Source organism: Bison bison, unplaced genomic scaffold (genome assembly GCF_000754665.1).
Source record: "Bison bison bison isolate TAMUID 2011002044 unplaced genomic scaffold, Bison_UMD1.0 scf7180017864317, whole genome shotgun sequence".
Classification (NCBI taxonomy): Eukaryota; Metazoa; Chordata; class Mammalia; order Artiodactyla; family Bovidae; genus Bison; species Bison bison.
This window is the reverse complement of record NW_011494889.1, coordinates 4737662-4743946: the sequence shown is the minus strand read 5'-3', so window position 1 is coordinate 4743946 and position 6285 is coordinate 4737662.

The window sequence follows — 6285 nt, the reverse complement described above, 5'->3', positions numbered from 1 at the left end:
GGGAATCCAGCCATGACCCAAGCTGTCACCTCTGTGTTGATGAATCTCCAACTTAGTCCTATCCTCAGAGCCCCGTGGACCACTCCACTAAGAAATCCCACAGATCGCTCTGGGTGAAGCTGTGTGAGAAAGTTCTGGCTAATAGTTTGGAAGGAGAAGGGGTTCATCCTTATTCTCATTCTTATTGCTATCTGGAACATGGTGGTGATAGCCAGAGCTCAAGCAGCCACCTTGGACCATGTCAACCATGGAGATAGAGAATCAGTGAAATGGAAGGAGCTGTGTCTTTGATAATTGTGGAGCCACTAGCTTAGAATTGCTTACCTCCTTACTCTGTCTCAGGCTGCTCTGGTGGCTCAGACAGTGAAGAGACTGCCTGCAATACAGAAGACTGGGTATCCATCCATGGGTCGGTAAAATCCCCTGGAGAAGAGAATGGCAACCCACTCCAGTATTCTTGCCTGGAGAATTCCATGGACAGAGGAGCCTGGCAGGTTACAGTCCATAGGGTCACAAAGATTCAGACGTGACTGGACAGCTAACACTCTGTCTTAGGGACGAAAAGCAATTTTATCTTGTTATTTGTGAGTCCCTCACATGGAACTAAACCACAGGTTGCTTAATACACACAATGCTTCCAGCCCTGTTCCCCTTACACCATTGCCCCACTGGCTGCGCTAAAGCACACGCAGCTCTCACCGCTAGCATCCCTCTGCACAGCACCTACTGCAAGGGGTTATAGAGGTCTAGTCTCGTGGTCGCTTGTCTTCCTCACTTCCTGTGACCATCTCTGGAGCAGGGCCTGTACATTTCTTGGATTCCTGCCACGTGGCAAGAAAAAGAGGGATAGGGAGTGGACATTCTTGGATCCCATTTTTATGTGCTTTACATTTTATCTATCTTACTTTAACTGTTAGAGCAACCCTGTGAGAGGTGGAACATTTTATTGCTCTTTCATATGGAGAAATGGAAGTCGACAGAGACAAAACTGGTTTCCCAAATGTACATGGATAACAAAGGGCAGAATTAAGTGTGAACCTCAAGTGTGTCTGGCCTGATGCGTAAGCCCGCTCTAGCCCACTTAGAAGGTTCCACGTCAGAGCATTGGCTGGGCTGTGGCTGCATGGTCTTTGATGAATTAATTCCCCTCATGCTTCTCCTTTGAGACTGTCGTTCTCAGCTGCTTTTCACATGCTGGTTTGTGAAGGATGAGTAAGCGCCTTTCTGAGCCTGACCTCAGTTCAGAAAGGGGTGGCTTCTGCTTCAGGTTTTGTTGTTCAGGGGACTTGAAGGTTCCTCAAAAAATTAAAAATAGAACTACCATGTGATCCAGCAAATCCACTCCTGATATGTATCCAAAGAAAATGACAGCACAGCTTCAAAGAGGTATACACACTCCAAATCACACGCCTGTGTTCATTGTACTATTATTTACAATAGCCAAGATAGGGAAGCAACCCAAGTGTAAATAATTGTTAATTTTTTGAGGAACCTGCATGCTGTTTTCCATAGTGGCTGCACGAATTTGCATTGCTACCACTAATGCACAAGGGTTCCCTTTTCTGCATATCCTTGCCAACACTTGTTCTCTCTTATCTTTTTGATAACAGCCATTCTGACAGGTGTGAGGTGATATCTCATTGTGGTTTTGCTTTGCATTTTCCTAATGATTAATGATGTTGAGCATCTTTTCATGTGTGTGGGTCATCTGTATATCTTCTTTGGGAAAATGTCTTATTTAATTCCTCTGCTTGTTTTCTAATTAGGCTTTTTTTATGTTGAATTGTTTATTTTGGATATATTATATTTGTATATTTTATATATTAACTCCTTATCAGATGTACTTTTTGCAGATACCTTCTGCCATTCAGTAGGTGTCCTTTTCATTTTATTGATCATTTCCTTTGCTGTGCAAAAGCTTTTTAGTTTGATGTAGTCCTATTTGTTTATTTTTGCTTTTGTTTTCCTTGCTTGAATACTGCCAATGTTTTCTTCTAGGAGTTTTATGATTTCCTAAAACCTATGATTTAGGTCTTAAGTTTGTCTTTAATCCATTCTGAGTTTTACTAAAAGTTTTTTTTTTTATTTTGCTAAAAGTTTGATTTATGCTCTTAAAATTGAGAATTCCAAAAAAGCTTTTGTGTATGTGGATTGTATCTATCAATATTTATCACACTAGAAATTAAAACTGAGAAAATTAAAAAATGTTTTCATTTTAAAGTAATAACAACCAGTGATATGTTAACATAACATTTTAATGAAAATAACTGTATTTTACCCAAAAGAATTAGTGAGGAAAGTGACACTGTTTTACATTTGTGGTAGGCAGAATAATGTCCCTCAAAACATGTAAAATATCATGTATGAAACGAGTTGCCAGTCCAGGTTCGATGCACGATACTGGATGCTTGGGGCTAGAGCACTGGGACGACCCAGAGGGATGGTATGGGGAGGGAGGAGGGAGGAGAGTTCAGGATGGGGAACACATGTATACCTGTGGTGGATTCATTTTGATATTTGGCAAAACTAATACAATTATGTAAAGTTTAAAAAAAAAAATGTCTAAACGCTATTCCCTAGGACCTGTGAATATGTGACTTTAAATGACAAAAGGGATATGTGAATGTGATTGGGGTTAAGGACCCTGAGATGGGGAATCTTCCTAGATTGTCCAGGTGGATTTAGTCACATGAATCCTTAAAAGTGTGGAACCTTTCCTGGCTGTGGTTGAAAGCAGGCACTAAAGAAGAAATCAGACGGAAATGTAGTGTTTCTGTCTTTGAATAGAGAGGCAAGAGACCTCAAACCAAGGAGAGCATGTGGCCTCTAGAAGCTAGAAAAGGCAAAGAAACAGTCTCCATTAGAACCTTGAAAAGGGGCACAGCCCTCTGGCACCTTGCTGTTCGCCCCGTAAGAGGTGTGTTGGGCCTCTGTCCCGGGGACCTGTAAGGCAGGGTGTTGTTAGGCCACTAAGTTTGTGTTAGTTTTGGGTTTTTTTTAAATATAACATCAAGAGATAACTAATACAACATTTTGGCAGATTTCTTTAATATCCAGCTTATAAGAAGACCATTGAATATTCACATCTGCTTCTACATTCAGTCTTTTGTGATATGATGCTTTGGTTGACGTATATAAAGAAAATTTGGCCTTGTGTATTGTTAAAGTTGGAAAATGTGAGACAGCTTCAGTAGCCTTCTCAGATCACTGGGGATCATTCTGATACTACACTAAATTTAACAGTTGTAATTTCCTAATTTTTAGTTGCAGACTGGAGCCCGAAATGATATCAATGAACTTTTCATATCCATTACATCAAAATCCATTGATCTCTCTGTACTTTAATGGATCTTTTTTTTTACTGTATTATTATTATTTTTTTAATTTAATTTTATTTTTAAACTTTACATAATTGTATTAGTTTTGCCAAATATCAAAATGAATCTGCCACAGGTATACATGTGTTCCCCATCCTGAACCCTCCTCCCTCCTCCCTCCCCATACCATCCCTCTGGGTCGTCCCAGTGCACTAGCCCCAAGCATCCAGTATCGTGCATCGAACCTGGACTGGCATCTCGTTTCATACATGCTATTTTACATGTTTCAATGCCATTCTCCCAAATCTTCCCACCCTCTCCCTCTCCCACAGAGTCCATAAGACTGTTCTATACATCAGTGTCTCTTTTGCTGTCTCGTACACAGGGTTATTGTTACCATCTTTCTAAATTCCATATATATGTGTTAGTATACTGTATTGGTGTTTTTCCTTCTGGCTTACTTCACTCTGTATAATAGGCTCCAGTTTCATCCACCTCATTAGAACTGATTCAAATATATTCTTTTTAATGGCTGAGTAATACTCCATTGTGTATATGTACCATAGCTTTCTTATCCATTCATCTGCTGATGGACATCTAGGTTGCTTCCATGTCCTGGCTATTATAAACAGTGCTGCGATGAACATTGGGGTACACGTGTCTCTTTCCCTTCTGGTTTCCTCAGTGTGTATGCCCAGCAGTGGGATTGCTGGATCATAAGGCAGTTCTATTTCCAGTTTTTTAAGGAATCTCCACACTGTTCTCCATAGTGGCTGTACTAGTTTGCATTCCCACCAACACCCATGCACGATTTTATAATATCATGTATTGACTGTCTGGAAAAACATTGATTCACTGAACTATGCACCTCTTCCAAATGTTGACATTCTTCATTATATGATATAAAAATACAAAATTTTAATATCACCAGTACTCTTCTCTAAAATAGCTGGGAAGCTATTCCAGTCCCTATGGCAGATACAAGTTTTCTAGAATTCTCGTGTCATTAGCAACACACGCCGTCAGCATTTTCCCATCATTTGTTTCCCTCGAAATAATAGGCTCACTTTGTTCATTTTCATGAGAATGTCTGCCAGGTACCCAAGTCTGAATAACTTCCAGTTGTCTGTCATACTTCAAGCAAAAATGATATTCTCTAGAGAAAGCAGCTACTGCAGCTTACATATGAGTGTAATCACAGAAGTGCTTTTCATGGAGACGACCAAGACGCTTCAGATTGTAGCAGCAAGGCTTGATGCCGACTTTCCATTTCACTACACAGAATATTCAAAATATTATGCAGGTATGTGATATAAAAATATTATACAATCAAGGGTAGAGATTAAACAAAATTGGCAATTTTTACTGCTTTCTTCTGTATGTTTTCAGTTGAATCTGGCACTTTGAAAAAGTCACTGATTCGTGGCCATGACTGTTATAATGGTGACCAATACTGTTTTGTGCCACTGAGTCTCCCCCACACTCAGGCCCCAGAAGTTTTATCTACCATTGCTTTTGTGCCATCCGTGCCCATGTCAACATGGTGACAAAGAGTAATAATAAAGTTTTAGTATGAAAATCATGTTGCCCTAGCAGTCTGCAGATCATGCTGGGAAAACCATCCAGTTGCAGCTGTTTTCTCTCAGGGCTCTACCTTCGTTCCATGTTTCTGTGATACGTAGTGGATGGACTTAGCATTTTGTGTTTGTTTCTTTAAGGATTGCATATCATCTTGTCATGTTCTTCCAAGATTTATGAAGTTAACAGTGTATACTTTGTAGACAGCTCAGAAACATTTTTTTAATAGCCTGTCTTCCTCTTTGTTATTTTCTTGGTTGTATGTACCATTCTACACGTTTGGGTTTAGGAAGGAAAGTAGTAACTGTCCAGTAGTCATTCCCACTTGGTGGGGAATGACTTCATTGAACACAGAGGGAAAAGATGTAATGGATGTTAAGGAAATTAAACAAGAAGCCCATGAGACTGAATTGGCTCTAATGCCTTGGTGCCCCATGCAAGCAAACCAAAGCCAGAGTTAATGCACTTCAATCAGAGAAAATGAAACTTGAGAGCCACCAACTGCAAACAGCCAACTTGGCTTTTCCAAATAAGGCAACTAACTGCTTAAGCTTTGGCCAATCAAATAATCTCCTTGCTTTGCTTCTTCTCTGTCAAACCCCTCCCCTAGCTCCTGTCAGTGGAAAGCTCTTCATCACCTTTGGTTTGGTGCTGTCCAATTCAAATCAACATGAACTCAAATAAACTTTCTTTTTTAAGTTAATGCCCCTCAGTTTACCTTTTCACATGCATGTGCATCATGCTCAATCACCAAGTCGTGTCTGACTCTGCAACCCCATGGACTGTAGCCCGCCAGGCTCCTTTGTCTGTGGGATTTTCCGGGTAAGAATTCTGGAGTGGGTTGCCACTTCCTCTTCCAGGAGATCTTCCCGACCCAGGGATCAAACCCGTGTCTCCTGCATTGGCAGGCAGATTTTTTTTTAACCACTGAACCACCTGGGAAGCCCCTTTAATATGTATACATCTGGACAATATTTAATTTCATTACACTTTGTCAAGTAGAAAGCCACAGTCAGCCACAGACACAATCAGATTTATCCTAAGGCACATAGTCAGGTACCAGGGTATGGGGTTTGAGGCCGGCAGAGTAACTGGAAGTCGAGGGAGGCCATTCTGGGAAGAGGGAGCCACAAAGGGGAGGGTCCCCCGGAGGGCCCCCCAAATCTGCATGTAAATTCCCCCCAAAGCCGTGGCTGACCTCTTCACCAGAGATGAAGGCATTTTATTTATTTATTTGGCTGCTACAGGTCTTAGTCACACATGTGAATTCTTTATGTAGTTGTGGCATGTGGGATCTAGTTCCCTGACCAGGGATTGAACCCGGGCCCCCTGCATTGAAAGTGTGACATCTTAACCACTGGACTACCAGGAAAGTCCCATGAAGGGCATT